Genomic DNA, 17,179 nt, shown 5'->3' on the forward strand with positions numbered 1-17,179 from the left:
AAATGTTCTCCCAAGGTGAACCTTCCATGAGGGCACCGGCCACTCCAGGTTGTGGCCACTAAGGTCGAAATGTCAATTTTCATGTTCAGTATCAAAAACCATGAATTTTGATATCCATATTGCCACAACTCGTATGGTTCTGTTAAAGACCCTCCGGGCCCCGGGGAAACCTGCTTTGAGATCACCGGTCACTCAAAGTTGTGGCCACTACTGTCGGAATGTCAATTTTCATGTTCAGTATCAAAAACCATGAATTTTGATACCCATATTGCCACAACTCGTATGTTTCTGTAAATGTCCCCCCAGGCCCCGGGGGAACCTTCTTCATGGGCACCGGCCACTCCAGCTTTTTTTTCACCCCTGTCGAATTGGCCATTTTTCATGAGAACCGCCGCATCATAGCGGCTTCCACGCCGTCCGCTTCGCTCGAATTTCCTCCTTCTGCTGCCGGTGGTTCTTCCTTCTGGTTGCTGGTCCTCTTCTTCTATTGGCCGCTGCTGCTGCTGCTGCTCCGCGCCGGCCCGACGTGCACAGTTCGAGTGCTCGTTCCAAAGTGTCTTGCTCTGTGAAATTTTCTGCTTAAATAGCGGCACAGCCGGAGAACGGTACAAAAGGGGCGCGGCCTCGAATGCATACGCTCGCTCTGATTGGTCATCTGTCCGATTTGTACTGAAAAATTACTCATTTTGATTGCATGTTTTAAGTACTTTAACTATGTTTAGTCAGACTATCTATGTAGTTAAACAATAGCTGAAGTCTTCCTCTTTCGATTGGTGGTCCAACCGTCTGGATTGATTCACAGGGAAAAAAGATATAAGCGTTCAAAATGTCCCCTTTTTTAACGCTTAAAAGTGACGCATTGGATCGAATTTCTGAACTGGCCCCCCAATATAGTAAGTAGAGACATAGTCCTATGTCAAAACTTTCCGCGGTTCCGCGACATGTTACAAAAATTCTAAATATTTTTAAACGAGCCCAAACATGTCGTATATGATTATCAAAGCAGGAAAACATTTCAAATTTGTTTTCCGGACCGACCTGGTCGCTGGTCCTAAAAAGACTTAATCGAAATAAGTTATTTCCATTAAAATTGTGAAGCTATTTTTTTTAAATATTGTATTTGCTCTCTGTTTTTTGGTCCATTTTGAAAAGGTGGCAACATAAACTTTGGAAAATATTTACAATTGATATTCAGAAATAAGAAATTATAAAAAAAATAATAAAGAAATTTTAAAATTTTCAAAATGCAAATTCTAATCTGTAAAATCCAAAAAATAGAAATTAAATAGTTTAAAAATAAATTATTGATCAGAAATTATGTAATTTGAAAGTGATGTTTAATTAATTTAATTTCAGAGTTTTTGAATCCAAGCTTAAATTTTTTTAACGTTTTGAATATTTTTATCATTTTATTTCTTCCTTTAAAAATCGCAAGCTCATGCACAAAGTGAAAATTAGTTGATAATAAGTATTCACTTAGTTGATCTTCCGATTTTTGATATATTAAATAAAAATTGGAGATTGGCCACGGTGGAAACTAAAAAATGTGACCAAAAGAAAGCATTTTGGACGAGTGGTTTCGGAAAAAAGGTTTACGAAAAAGTAATAAAAAAATACACACAGATATTTCTCAAGCATTTTTCTCTAAGGTCTAAGATATGTAACTAACCATATTCTTAAAACCAAAACGATAAAATTAGAATTGTATTTCTGATAATAGTCAAAATTCACTCAAATGTTTTTCATATTAAATGCTTTCGTTTTTGAAAACAAAATCTAAATATTTTTGATAAATTATGTTAAATTTTGAAAAATGTAGAGAAAAAACATGTGTTAACAGTTTAAAGGTTTTAATGCAAATAAAGGAGGGCTATTAATTTTACAATCCAAATTCGACTAGCCGAAGCCTCGATTATCCAAAGTTTCGATAATCCGAAGTTCGAAGGACTTCGGATAACCGAATCATGAACAAATGAAATCGGCATGTTTTATTTGCTTGTTTTTAACATCAAATTCGGCATCTGTTTTTTTAATGGTCCAATACACCAAGTTTTTGCTTTTTGGGTGTTTTTTAACCTTCCCTTGGTATTAAAAAAAAATCACACATAAGGTATTGGGGTCCTTTTCGACCCCAAACTTAAAAAAATGTCAAAAATCCAGTTTTTGACCGATTCCGGTTCTTTTGGTCACAAATGAAAGCTTAGAACGTCCCCTTTCCGAAACCGACCTGGAAACCCGGATTTGGTCACTGTGGCCATCGGGAATCGGCTACAACCGAAAAAGGACCTTTTTGAGACCCCAACTTTGACGACCTGTATCTCCGGCAAATTTCAACCAATCAGGATGCTCTGGGTTGCATTGGACAGGTATTTACCTGTACTTTGACCACAAATATTAATATCAGGGCCAGGTGGCCTACCGGTTCCGGAAATCCGGAACATCCGAAAAGTTCATGTTTTACTGTTTTTCACATATATATATGATACCAATTCTCTCATGATAGTTGAAATTGATCCATAAAACTTACTAAAAACACAATACACGATTGCCAGAACCACTCTGGAGTGTGAGTGGCCACTTCCGGGTAACCTGGAACCGGTTCCCGGGTACCCGATGAACGGCCAACTTGACTTTTTTGGTGAAAACCCATCATGTTGCACATCATACTCCATGAAATTGAAAGATATGTCCATCTTTGGTAATACCGTTGTTCGCTGACCCATTCTGGCCAATCTGGAGCCGGTTACCGGTGGCCCCTTGAGGACACTTCCGGAATATGAGAGAAACTCTATCATCCGACATATTAAACTTCATGAAATTGAAAGATATGTAAAGTTACGGTCATGCCGTTTTTCGCCGACCCATTCTGGCCAATTTGGAGTCGGTTACCGGTGGCCCCTTGGGGACATTCCCGGAATATGAGAGAAACCCTATCATCCGACATATCAAACTTCATGGAATGACAGTTGACCCATCCTGGCCAATCTGGAGCCGGTTACCGGTGGTCCCTTGGGGACACTTCCGGAAAATGAGAGAAACCCTATCTTCCGACATATCAAACTTCATGAAAATAAAAGATATGTCAATCTACGGTCATTCCATTGATCGCTTATCCATTCTGGCAATTCTAGAACTGGTTCCTGGTGGCCCCTTGGGGACATTCCTGGAATATGAGATAAACGCTATCATCCGACATATAAAGCTTCATGAAATTGAAAGATATGTCAATCTACGGTCATGCTGTTGTTTGCTGACCCATCCTGGCCAATTTGGAACCGGTTACCAGTGGACCCTTGGGGACACTTCTGGAATATGAAAGTAACCCTACCATCAGACATATCAAACTTCATGAAATTGAAAACTACGTCAATCTACGGTCATGCAAATGTTCGCTGACCTTTGGTTGACATATCCATGAATTTCATGAAGTTTGATTCGTTGGATAGTAGGGTTTCTCTCATATTCCGGAAGTGTCACCAAGGGGCCACCGAGAACCTGTTCCAGAATTGCCAGAATGCATAAGCGAAAAATGGCATGACCGTAGATTGACACATTTTACAATTTCACGAAGTTTGATATGTCGGATGATGGGGTTTCTCTCATATTCCGAGGGTGTCCCCAAGGGGCCACCGGTACCCAGCTCCAGAATGGCCAGAATGGGTCAGCGAACAACGGCATGACCGTAACTTGACATATCTATCAATTCCATGAAGTTTGATATGTCGGATGATAGGGTTTCTCTCATATTCCGGAAGTGTCCCCAAGGGACCACCGCTAACCGGTTCCAGATTGGCCAGGATGGCTCAGCGAACAACGGTATTACCAAAGATGGACATATCTTTCAATTTCATGGAGTATGATGTGCAACATGATGGGTTTTCACCAAAAAAGTCAAGTTGGCCGTTCATCGGGTACCCGGGAACCGGTTCCAGGTTACCCGGAAGTGGCCACTCACACTCCAGAGTGGTTCTGGCAATCGTGTATTGTGTTTTTAGTAAGTTTTATGGATCAATTTCAACTATCATGAGAGAATTGGTATCATATATATGTGAAAAACAGTAAAACATGAACTTTTCGGATGTTCCGGATTTCCGGAACCGGTAGGTCACCTGGCCCTGATATTAATATTTGTGGTCAAAGTACAGGTAAATACCTGTCCAATGCAACCCAGAGCATCCTGATTGGTTGAAATTTGCCGGAGATACAGGTCGTCAAAGTTGGGGTCTCAAAAAGGTCCTTTTTCGGTTGTAGCCGATTCCCGGTGGCCACAGTGACCAAATCCGGGTTTCCAGGTCGGTTTCGGAAAGGGGACGTTCTAAGCATTCATTTGTGACCAAAAGAACCGGAATCGGTCAAAAACTGGATTTTTGACAATTTTTTAAAGTTTGGGGTCGAAAAGGACCCCAATACCTTTAAAGTAACTTTTTTTATGGACGCTCCCCTAGGGGTCGTCCAAGGTTTGTTTGTGTTGTGAAATGTGTATTTATACTATAAATTTAATGTCAGAAAGTTTCAAGGCTTTAGCATGTATATAGCAAAAGTTATGGCAAATTTAATTTTCAAAAAGGCCGAAAAAGACCCCAATACCGTAGGAAGGTTAATACCCCTGACGGTTTCAAAAGCACCCAAAAAGCAAAAACTGGAAATTTGGTTTATTAGACCTTTAAAAAAAACACCAGAAATATTTCTTGACCTCCATTTTGACCGCCACATTGAATCCAAAAATTCTAAATTATTTTATGGTTCTTCAGGGGTTCATACTTAAGTTCTACAATCAAAAATAAGACAACAAGATCTAAGGATTTTTGCTGTCCCTATTCAGACTGTAGTCCCGATTCGCCCCAGATGACGGTAATTATTTCTATGTAGCCCCTTAGAGCAGTCCGCTCGGAAATTGCTATTTTCGAAGGTTAATAACTTTTAGCAAAAACCCAAAAAATAAGGTGTCTTCGGGAAAGTTTTCCAAATTTAAAAAGATATTAGTTCTGAAAATTGATAAGAACTGGATAGTTATTGCGCCTTCCATTGGTCAAAAACTGAAACAGTTGCTTTTCTCCATACAATTTGACGATTTTGCTCAAACTTGGTGGTCAGTGGTCAGAAAAAGCTCAAATTTTGGAACTTAGGCTAGTAATGCGTAAATCTTTGATTTCAGGGGATAGCCCCAAGTAAGCCCAGATTTGGACCATCCTAACCAATGTAATGCTAAAACTACAAGATAAATGAGATGTTACTGAATGGAACAATGTTCAAATCTGCAGCTCAATTTTTAAATACCCAAATTTTGGATCCATAATCTACAAAAACTGAGCCCGGCAATGGACAGGCAAATTACTTAGTTTGATCAATCAATTCTTGATTCTCTATCTTACAAATTATTTCTGGGAAGAGAACACACAATCATTGATTTAAGATTTTTTTTAAGGTAGTTCAATTTTTAAAAAATTGGAAAAAATTTCGGGGGGGGCTGCAGCCCGGAAGCCCCCCCCCTGGCTACGGGCCTGTGTCCGGGTTTTGAAGCGTCCGGGAATTCGAATCATGACGTTAGTTGAAACCGGCAAATTAAAAAATTTGGTTTTATGTATTGAAAACATTTTAATTATTGTTCAGATATTGCTTGTTGTAGTTTGCTCTCTGAAAAAAAAATGTTTATCCATTTCTAGAGTATTTTCTCAAATACTTTTTTAGTTTCTGTTCGTACTAAAGATTGTCAACACTTGTTTGAAATTTTCATAATGGTGTCCACGTGGTTTGTGTATGGTCCCTACACACCTCACATTTTCTAAAACCCTAACACATAACCACATTGGACAAGTCTCCCTTCAATTTTAATCAGCTTGCTTTTTTTCCTTATGTGTCATGTGTGTGAACAAAGGCAGTTTATTCTTTTCGATTTTTTTAAATTATCACTACCAAAATCTTCCTAATTTAAACACAAATTTTTTCAATACTTATGCGTTCTGGAAATATTTTTGCATATTACACTATTAAATCATATGAAAAAAAACAAAAAAAATGCAAAATTATAATGAAAACTTGGATAGCAGTTGAAGGTCTATGATAACAATTTTGTAAAATTTCGCAAAATTGAACTTATATAAATGTTAAACAAACTACTTTACCTCGCGCATCTTAAAGGGATTTCAACCAAAATTGTTAAAAAAAAAATACTTTGACGGAAAGTGCCTTACAATAAAAAGGCTTAACATACTGAATTCAGTTTGAATTTTCATGAGCCACATCTTCCGGTCTGTTTCAGCTGCGCGCATTTGACCGACCTCCTTGCTTCAAGTCCTTTTCGATCGCTCCCGAAATGTCAATCGTTTCGATTTCCGGTTCTCATTAGAAAGTCAAAGAAACAGCTTAGCACAGGAAGCCGAAGTCATTCGCGTGCACCTTTTGTGTTTTGTTATTTTCGGTCGATCTTAATCGATTCTCGACAAACTTCCCGGAATAGACGGACAGAGCCGTCGTCCCCCGAACATCCATCGGAACCGTTGTCATGTACTCCTTCGTCTTCTTCAGAGCTCTAGTTTTACCCAGAAAGACACACACACACACACTTTGCGCGCACAACCAAAACGCCCAAGTCAGTCCTCTGTGACGGACTCGACGCGTCGTCGGTGCGCGTTGACAAAATGCAAAGATATTCCGGGTCAGCCGGGGTCATCAACGGAGAGTTATAAATAAATTCATTTTCTGGGTACGTCGACGTGGTCTGGCCTGGTCTAGAAGGGCTCCTCCCAACTATTATGCGTTCCACACTTTCTTTGTGCGCGCACCGTGCCGTAAGTCAGAGTTCCCGAAAGTGTCACCCAAACCTCGACTCTTTTTTTTTCGTGGTTTGATTTTTCTCTTTGTTTCAGAAAACACGCCCTCCCAGGTAGACCAAATGCATCCGATTATCGATTCGGACGGGGACGACTTTGTCACCTCTCTGCCGCTACTTGAGCTGTTGGTTACCGTAATGCCCGTGTTCGAAAATCGACTTTCAATTATGAATAAGTCATACCCGGTCGAGAAACCGGTAGTCGCAAATCGTTGTTACCATTTCTTTTTTTTGGGACAGGGGTGCTGATGCCCAAATAATTAAGTAATTATCAATCTTTCGAAATAGTCTAAAAAAATAAATGATATCCATACATGATAATATCATCGTAACAAACTAAATCAATATTAAATATTGATTTTGCTCAACATTCATGTGAGTGAATTTTTTGTATGAAATAATTATGAGATCGCAGGGTTTTCTTTTTCTGTTTAGATAATATCTAGAGTTTTATTTGAAAAGGTCATATAAACTTAGGGAATCCGAATTCCATAGATTAAAAAAAGCCCTCGACATATACATAAATTTAAATGTGGTATAGAAATCCGACGTTCAATTAACGATACAACTCTAGGGAACCTCGAACAAAAAAAAAATGTTTTAAATTAAATTTGTTTTCTGAATTATTTGAGCTCTAGGACAAAGTTTTAGATACTGTTAAAAAAAACACAGGAAAATAAACTAAAAATACTTATTATTTCAATAAAAGTGCTAGTGCCTTTGCTAGTGCAAAGAATTTAGTTGCGAAATTTCATATTTTTGGAAATAAAGTTTTGGTATTTTGATTTGGTAAATCACAATACAATACTAACAAAATAAATGCTCTAAAAATATCAATAGTCAATATCACTATCAAGTAGCTAATTCAGTTATGAATAGATGCACATAAAACATTTTTTATTCACTTTTCAACATAAATATGGATAATTTTAGAATAATTATTTTCGAATAGAATCACAAATAAACTGGTGTTTTGATCATCCCTAGTATATGTTTTAATCTCCACGTTTTATTATTATGCTTATGAATGTTTAGGTTGTTTGGGCGATACAACCTACATAGGCTTTTATGGCCTACTTTAAACTTAAAATATTACTAGAGATGTTTCACATAGTTTAATATTTGTTTTAAAAGTTCAAACATTGGTCTAATGGTTGCCATGTTTGTTAAAGGCCAAAATCTTTTGGTGTGAAATTGATAACAAGCGATCTGTTGATCTTCCGAGTTAAATTGACTAAATTTAGGTATTTAGGCCGTATGAGAAATTAATCAGCTGACTACTCAGTACAAAAATATGGTAATATTAGATTTGAAAATAATGACAGATTTTGTGTTGAAAAAAGTGTAATTTTACTTCAGGTTATGATTTGGATTTTTCGGAAAAATAGGTTCAGTCCAGACTCCATTATCCGAAGGCCTTGGAAAAATTTCACTTCGGAGAATCGATTCACATTTTTTTTCGCCGTCTTATTTTCGATTGTCGAGTTCAAGTATGATATTTAGAGTTTTAAAATCCAAGCTGGTAGCCAAAATGGCGGTGATGAAGTATTGAAAAAGAAATTTTATTGTTTAAAAGTTCAAATTTAATTAAAATTGGGTCACTAAACTCAAATTTGATGAGAAAATAAAAAAAAAGTTTTTTTTGCCCATTATTCGATTTTTCGAAGTCCTCTACAAACCATCGGATAATCGAACTTAGGATATCGTCATCAGGAGTGAAATTGGGTCTGGGGGTGTGAGATTGGGTCATACAAATTTCCTCATTTTTGTATGACCCAATCTCACCCCCAGACCCAATGTCACTCCTGATGACGGTAATACCTTGTGTTGAGTTAATATACTAAGCTGAGATGTGGACAACCTTGAAACAGCTCTGGAGTTAGCTGCTGATTAATTCAATGTTGGGAGCAAAGTTTGCGAGTGCTTAAAAAATAGAGTAAAGCTACTGAAGGAGAAAAGATAGAAAATACCTTCGAAAAAATGTGTTGCTTTTTCTAATCAGCACATTGAAATAAAACTTCCAAATTTTTGATGTTATGAATTGCATTTAAGCATATTTCAGAGCATACAAAACAATTATTGCATAGTTCTTTAATCAAGATAAAAAATAATCCTTAAAAAATGTTTCTATTTTTAAATCGTCACGAAAAACAATTCAAGCAGTCAGACTCAGAATATTCTCAAAAAGTAAAAATGGTTTCTGTTTATCCTGAAAAAGAAAATAAATAAATAAAGAAAATGAGATTAGATGTCTCATTTTTCGGTACAATAAAAAAAAATTAAATTGGAATTCTGTTATAAGCATGAGAACCCCTGCTCTTCCCACTAAACTTAAGGCCCAATAAGTGGCGAAAAAACGAAGCATTTCCTCGATCCATATGGAAATCGGAGGCGCAAAAGTTAAGTATTTGCTTCCTCTTCGGTCCGTTCCGAACCGAAACCTATCAGTGGAAGCCTTATAGAGTGGCCTCCCTCTTCCCCTTCCCCAAACCCCGTTGCCCAACCGTTTCGTACATGTGGAATGAATATGAATAGTGAAAAGTGTCCCCATCAAATGCACTCAACTGTATATCGGTTTTCACAGCTCTAAAGGAAAAATGTAAGCCGAGGGGTTGTCACTCTGAGCAGGGCCCAAACATTCATTGATTCAACACCTGGATTCAAATCGGAGGCGAGTTGGGTTCTTAAATTGGAAACAGAACGATTTCCAAATCAACAGCGAACCGGAATTAACCCAGATTTCTTGTGTGATATATTTGAAATTCAACTTTACATACATGGAACTTCTTTCCTTTTAAAAATACATCGTCTGAACTGCATACATAAAGTGAGTACTCTCATAAATTACCATTTAATAGCGCTTCGGCTCTCTACCTCGCGTATGGCTCGATCGAAATTGATGTTCTGAATAAGATTTGGGTTGATTTATGGAATCCATTCATGATCCTTGTCGCCTCTTCGAAACGACTGGAACTGTCGCGATTTGAAGAAATTGGTTTCAGTACGTGTTTTGGAGTGGTACAGTTTGAGTTCTTCGATGATATTGTCGTTTGTAAATTGACTGATTCACAACTTGCAAAGATTGAGTAATGGTTTACACACATGTTATGATATTGAACAGTTCTGGGAAGATCAATATCCTATCCAGTGACTTTTGATTGAGTGCAAACTTCCGGAAAGCCCCCTGATTGAAATCCCTTCTCCCCAAGAAAGCAGCCAAGTACCTACTTTCCCTCGCAGAAAAACTGCCAAACAAACTTGGTGCAGTTTTAATTCATTGGACCCCCTTTAATACAAACACAGACATCATTTGGAAAACTTTTCCGTTGATTGAATTTGATTGTTTTTGACATGCAATTTCCAGAGGTACCAACACTCACTCTCCTCACTACTGAGTGGTGTAGAAGCGCCTTTGCTAAATCCAAATCGTGTGATGTCGTCCAAGCCGGTGCAGTTCCACGGAGGCGGCCCTCGGAGAGGTTTGGAGGTGTGGCGATTCGGTGCGGAATTTCGTGTACTTTTCACGGTTTATGATACCCCCCCCCCCCTTGCTTTATTTGCCTTCGCCTCGGACAACTGCTGCAAAAGTCTCAGACGGGGGGGTCGTACATAAAGGACGTGGCATTTTAGAGTTGAAGGATTTAGTTTAATTATTTTTTCCAACATTCCATCGACTTTTAAATTGTTTCAAGGTTTCTTCTTTTTTAATATTTTAATTTGAATATAAATTTAGTGGTTTGTTCACCAAGTTGCAGAAAGAATAGTTTTCAGCACGATGTGTGCATTTATTCAACGAGGTTTACCGAAATATTACTTGCCACCAATATAAGGGTCAAACTCCGGAATAGTATCGAAAAGTACTACTGAACAATATCGTTTATGAAGTGTAAAAGAAAAAACTCCTATAAACATAATAAAATAACTTGAAAATGTAGTTCAGCAAAAATATTTACAGATTTTTTTTCATCAGATCTAACTTTTTGACAGTTTTTATTATATTTTTGAATTTTAAAATTTTGAGTGAAAAAAAAAAGATTTTTTTACATAATCAAAAAAAAAAATAAGTTTCAATTCTTGATATTGAAAATCGAACTAATAGATTTCTAGATGTCATCATTGGGAAATGGAAACGAGCAAGGTAATTTCTAGTGCTTTTTACTTTTCAAGATATCGTGCTTTCCATTTCATTAGGGCACAAAATTTTTGTAAACAAGAGTGTATCCCTCTCACTGTCATTTACAAAAGTTTGGTGCCCTTTTGAAATGTTAGGCTCCATATGTTGACTAAAATTATTATTTATTAAAATTTTAAAATTAGATCTGTCATTCGACCAATCAGTATCTATAAATTGAAAATGGTGTACATTAACAAAAAACAATCCATTTTATTTTGATTTTTTTTGGCTTTGACCTCGGCTTTGACCCATTTACATTGTTTGTTTGAAATTCTATCAGAGGTATTAATTTATTTTGACTTTTCTTTGTCCGTAAGTCAAAAGAGGCATTTTGCTTCATTGTTTTTTATACACTTTTGAGAGCTGGTCATACAAAATGGGTATGTGAATATTTTAAGATCTTGAGAAGAAGGTAATTTTCGGATCAATCTTCGGACGTAAAAAACTACTTGAAAAAAAAACTCGATTTTTTTTTAAAAAAATTTACCGCTAAAAGTTTCGATAATTTTTATAAGTTGTAGGGGTCTAAAAAGTACATCTTTTGCGTAAGAGTTTAGGATGGTGCAAAACTGGTACCAGAAATATGCTCTATTTAAAAAAAAATGTGATTTTTGGAAAAAGAATCTGAAATGTTCTAAAACTATTTTTTTTAAATAATTTTTTTTGTGAAAAATCAATTTTGTTATCGATAATTATTGTACACAATTTTTGATAAAGTTTTAAAATTTCAATGTTGGTAATGTTGATGTTCATAAAACACTTTATGAATACTTTTGCAGAAAATATTTTGAAGAGCTGAGAACATTTCCTGCATTTTTCTTACATTGTTTGCCCGATCATTGCTGAGATACAGAAAAAAAAACAAATTCTTAGTGTCATCAAATCAGCTTTGATGTTTCAACTCGCGATATCTCGGATACAATTGTTTAGATTTCAATGCTAAAAAACTAAACTTTGGTGAAGTAATCTGCTCTATACTAAGATAATAGCTTTGAGTTTTAAAAATCTAGCTTAATATTTGAAAATGTCCAAAATTATTGTTCTTAACCCATTCAAAAGTTTGCCCTTGTTTTGAATTTGGCCTGTAACTTGAGTCGTTTTGAAATTCAAGTTTAATTTTGCACTGAAATGCATTTTGCTCTAAAGTATTTTAGATGTTTCTAAAAGAAATCTAATCCTATCACAAAAGATGTACATGAACATGAAAAAATATATATTTTTTTAAATACTTTTTTTTTTGTTTCTAAAAAAATCAAATCCTATCACAAAAGATGTATTTTCTAGTCAAACATGAAAAAATATATATTTTTTTAAATACTTATTTTGACCCTACTTTCTGCAAAAAATAAAAAATAAAATAATAAATAAAAAATCGGATGTTGGGGATGGGATGGGATGTTGGGGATGGGATGGGATGTTCAGGGTTTTATTTTTTTTTTGAAAGGTCCTGATCATAACCTAAAAATATGCCGAAGACACTGAATCGATCAGAATATTCCTTCTCAGAATACAGATTGATGAATATTTACATGCTCATTTTGAGTTCTGAGATTTAAAAGTTATCCTTAATAAGGTTATTACTAGAGATGGGCAAAACCGCTCTTTTCAGGAGACGCTCATTTCCGCACACTCTTTAAAATGAGCCGCTCTTTTGAACGGCTCTTTCGCTCTTTTTCAAAATTTTGTTGAAAAGTATATTTTTAAGAATTTCGTGATTATTTTATGTTTACGCAAGAAAATTTGCTTGATAACCATAGGTTCGAATAATTGCATGGGGAGAGCACCCAAATTTAAATCCAGGATTTTAGGAAAAAATGTTATTAATTTTACGAAATCGCGTTTATTTCTGCTAAAATTTAAAACGATATTTTACGAAACTGCGTTTATTTCTACCAAAACTTTTAAAAAAATGTAGTATTTTATTATAAGAAAATATTCTGCGAACTCTTTTTTACAATTTGATTTAATCTGTAAATTCAATGAATGCCAAAGTTTAATCGGACAATAGGAGTCAGAAAATGGCTATTCAGAAGTTATTTGGCAAAATTTTCCTGGTTAAGCCTTTTGAAATGCTCAAATTTGTACTCGGATAGTTCTTTAATGTATATTTACGATCAGTTGTGAAAGGAAAAGTTTTTTTATTTTGTTAAGAAAATTATTCACTTTTTAAATAACAAGTACATGATGAAAAACACCGTGTACACAATTGTGAAAAATATGACTTTTTTTTTTGAATTAAATATACTTTATTGAATCTTTTTTATAATAATTACATTTGGTTTACATAATAAGTGGTCAGCTGTGGCTCTTCAGCTTTAGTTTGCTTTTCGTGATTTAAACACTGTTCATTTTCATAACTTTAAAATTATATGATTTATCATTTTTGTAACTCTAGGTACAACGAGGAAAAAAAAATTGTTAAGAAAACATAACCTAACCTAAAACTAACTTAAACTTACAATAAACTAAACCAATCCTTGAATCAAGGGGTATTCAGATATAGCACATTTTTCCCTGAATTTCAAACATTTTTCTTGAATCTTCTGATCCAACATTTTTACTTCTGCTAATTCATGCACCTCACTTGATCTTGTCCAGCCAGGAACATTCAAAACCATTTTGAGTACCTTGTTTTGGACACGCTGGAGCTTCAATTTATGAGTTCTAGCGCAACACTCCCAAACAGGTACTGCATACTCAATAACGGGGTAAATTATTTGTTTGTAAACTGCTAGCTTATTTTTCAAAGATAGCTTTGATTTTCTGTTAATTAAAGGATACAAACACCTGATGAGAATGCTGCACTTGTTCAATATTTTATCTACATGCTGCCGAAACAATAGTTTCGAGTCAAGTATGAGACCTAAATAGACAACTTCTTTTGACCAGGGTATTGAAACATCATTCATTTTAATCAAAACATCATCCTTTGGGGCAGAAAAATATGACTTTAATTTATAAACATTGAAAATATGAAATTACATTTTAACTCCTCAAAAACATATTTTATGCTACAATTTGTACAATTTGAATTTCCAATTAATAATATTTATGAACTTAGAAAAGGCAAAGGTTTAAAAATATTCCATCTTTGAATGGTTCTTTCAAAAGACCGGAGATTCGAAAAGAACCGCGGCTCTTTTTTGTGAGTCATGTTTCGTTCGCTCTTATTAGTGAGCCGGCTCTTTGAGTGGATCGCTCTTTTTTGCCCACCTCTATTTCTTACCTTGCGCCAGACCAGAAAAGAGGATTTTTATTAAAATTTGCAATGACAAAAAAAAAACAATAATGCGTTGATTTTCAAAAATATACAGAATTATTATTCTATATTTTTAACAATTTTTTAATGAAAATAAAATTTAGCTCCTCAACTAAAAGAAATAAAATATATAGGATTTCTTTGTCTGAAAATAGGAACTGAATGGGTAAAAATAAAACAAACTGAATTTTCATTTTAATTTATCAAAAGTTTGAATGCCCGTAATAAAATTTGTACTCCTAAACAACCCCATGTTGGAAAGATCGGTCTTCAGAACAAAGGCAAAAAGGTTTTCACAAATTGTCGCCAATTTCTTCAAGTTAAAACACAACACGTACATCATGGACGGCCCCCACTGTTGGGGTGTTTCTCGAGTCACCATCCATCGGAGAGCGCGAAAGCACACGCGTGCCAAAAAGAAGCGCCTGTTGGCGAAAATCAAAACAAATCATAAAAAGCACTAACTTTTGCTTCGTACCATGTCTAATTAATGAAATATGTGTTCTTTCGTCGTGCGCGAAAGTGTTATACGTGTACCGTAATGTGGTGAGATTTTTGGGATTGTTAAAAAAATAAAAATAAACACCTGTTTTGTTACCTGTGATTTATAATTTGAAAATTCTAAAAACTATTTTTTCTACAGATAATATATGATTGAATAATCAAGACGAGCAAACTATCCAAACTCGACGGTGCCAGTTGCTTTTCGAGGGGGTTTTCCACCTCATCGCGTTCGTTTTTCACAGATTTTCCAACTCGTTCCTGGCTGGCAGTGCAGTTGCAGTTGGCGCATCACAAAGCAACGCTACTGGGCGGCTAGTTGAGTGGAATTTCTCCATCGTGTGGCAAAATCGAGCCCCTTTGGCAAATATTTGTCCATGTCCAACGGCGGGGATTAAATTTACACGGACTGATGAGTGCAGTATAGTGGTGCAGTGAGTTTCTTCTGGTGTGATTGGATTTATTTGAATTAAGCGAAATAATGTTTGTTCAAAAATACTTTGGGTCATATCGAAAAAAAAAGTTCATCTCTAAATTTATTTCAATAATTCCCGAAAAAACACGAGATGCCACGTGGCGCCCCCAACGTCGATCTTGACTCAGGGCAGACCATCTGAATTTTGACCACATTTTGGCGCTGCAGGAGGTGCATCTGCTGCTCAAAATTCTGGACATCACACACGCGTCGCCAGCGGACGCCAAGCTATGACGCGGCTGGCTGGTTCATGACCGTCGTCATGTGAAAGAGGCCTCGAGGTACGACGGGTACGGGGCAAGGCCAAATGGCCACGGTGGCGGCTTCCTTTGCTAGGATGATGTGTTTTTTATATACATAGGGAGAAATAAATTGAAAGGAATGAAAATAGAAGACTTGAAAATCAAAGACTGAAGACTGAAGACTGATGACTGAAGACTTAAGACTGAAGACTGAAGACTGAAGACTGAAGACTGAAGACTGAAGACTGAAGACTGAAGACTGAAGACTGAAGACTGAAGACTGAAGACTGAAGACTGAAGACTGAAGAATGAAGACTGAAGACTGAAGACTGAAGACTGAAGACTGAAGACTGAAGACTGAAGAATGAAGACTGAAGACTGAAGACTGAAGACTGAAGACTGAAGACTGAAGACTGAAGACTGAAGACTGAAGACTGAAGACTGAAGACTGAAGACTGAAGACTGAAGACTGAAGACTGAAGACTGAAGGCGAAATACCGAAGATTTTGAACAGATTAAAAAAATCTTTTGAGATAAACTCTTTCACATTGTTACTTCCCGGACTACTTTTTTCGGCCACGCGGTACTGTTTATTGTAACATTCTCGCGCGCGCGTTTGTGTGTATCTGTCAGAAGTGCTGCTGCTGTCACAACGTTTTATGACCATAACGACGCACGCGGTCGCCACCGGGCCTGATGACGATGCACGTTCCGGAGGCCACCACCTTAGGCCGAAAAACGTGCACGTCGCACCGCGCCACCATTCAGTAAAACTGTCAACGCCGCTGAGCTGGGATTTTTTTTGTGCTGTACAGCAAGTTACACTAAAGGTTATGTTGAGGTTCTGGAAAGTTACGATCATGCAAATTATTTGCTGGAAAGTTGTTGATTACAGTGTTTTTGTTTTCAAATTGATCGTCTCTAAATATTTACCACGTGCCTGCTCGTAATCTTGACTTCAATCGATTTGAAAATATAAATATTCATCAATCGCTCGAAATCGGAAATCATGATTTGTTAACAAAGAAAGAAGTTGTACCTTGTTCGGTTTTGATGTTAGTACCTACATATAAACAAGTAAATAATAACATAATGCAACGCTAGAGTAGTTCTCTACTATTTCGCAATTTTTTTCGCGATTTTTAAATTTTAATTTTTTGATTTGGACGAAACTTTGTTCACTAGTATTCATCACTAGTATTTCCATAAAATTTTGGGGGCTGGTCATACAAAATGGGCATGTAAACGTTTGAAATTCTGTATCTCGAGAAGGGATATTCTGATCGAGTTGGTGCACCCAAAACTGGCAGCGCTAGTCCGAGAGAATGATGGTCTCGAGTCGAGAGAATAGTGGTACCATTCACGGACGCAGAGAACACAGGTCGAGATGGGCGATAGAACTATTCTCTCGAGGTTCATTTGCAAAAAAAGTTCATCCGTCAAACAAAAAACCAAAAGTGTCGACAACTGGAATCGAACCAGAGACCTTTGACAAACCAATCCAATGACTTAGCTGCCTCAGCCACCACAGCTTGGTGATCATGGAGAAGTCAGAAGTCGATGTATGACAATTGTTGGAGATTTATTGATTCAACTAACGAATGAACTCATTTGTTATGATGGTGTGAGTTGGTACCATTATTCTATCGATTTTGGCACTGAGCCCTCAATAAATTTTGAGAGAACGATTATCTCGATT

Source organism: Culex quinquefasciatus, chromosome 2 (genome assembly GCF_015732765.1).
Source record: "Culex quinquefasciatus strain JHB chromosome 2, VPISU_Cqui_1.0_pri_paternal, whole genome shotgun sequence".
Lineage (NCBI taxonomy): Eukaryota > Metazoa > Arthropoda > Insecta > Diptera > Culicidae > Culex > Culex quinquefasciatus.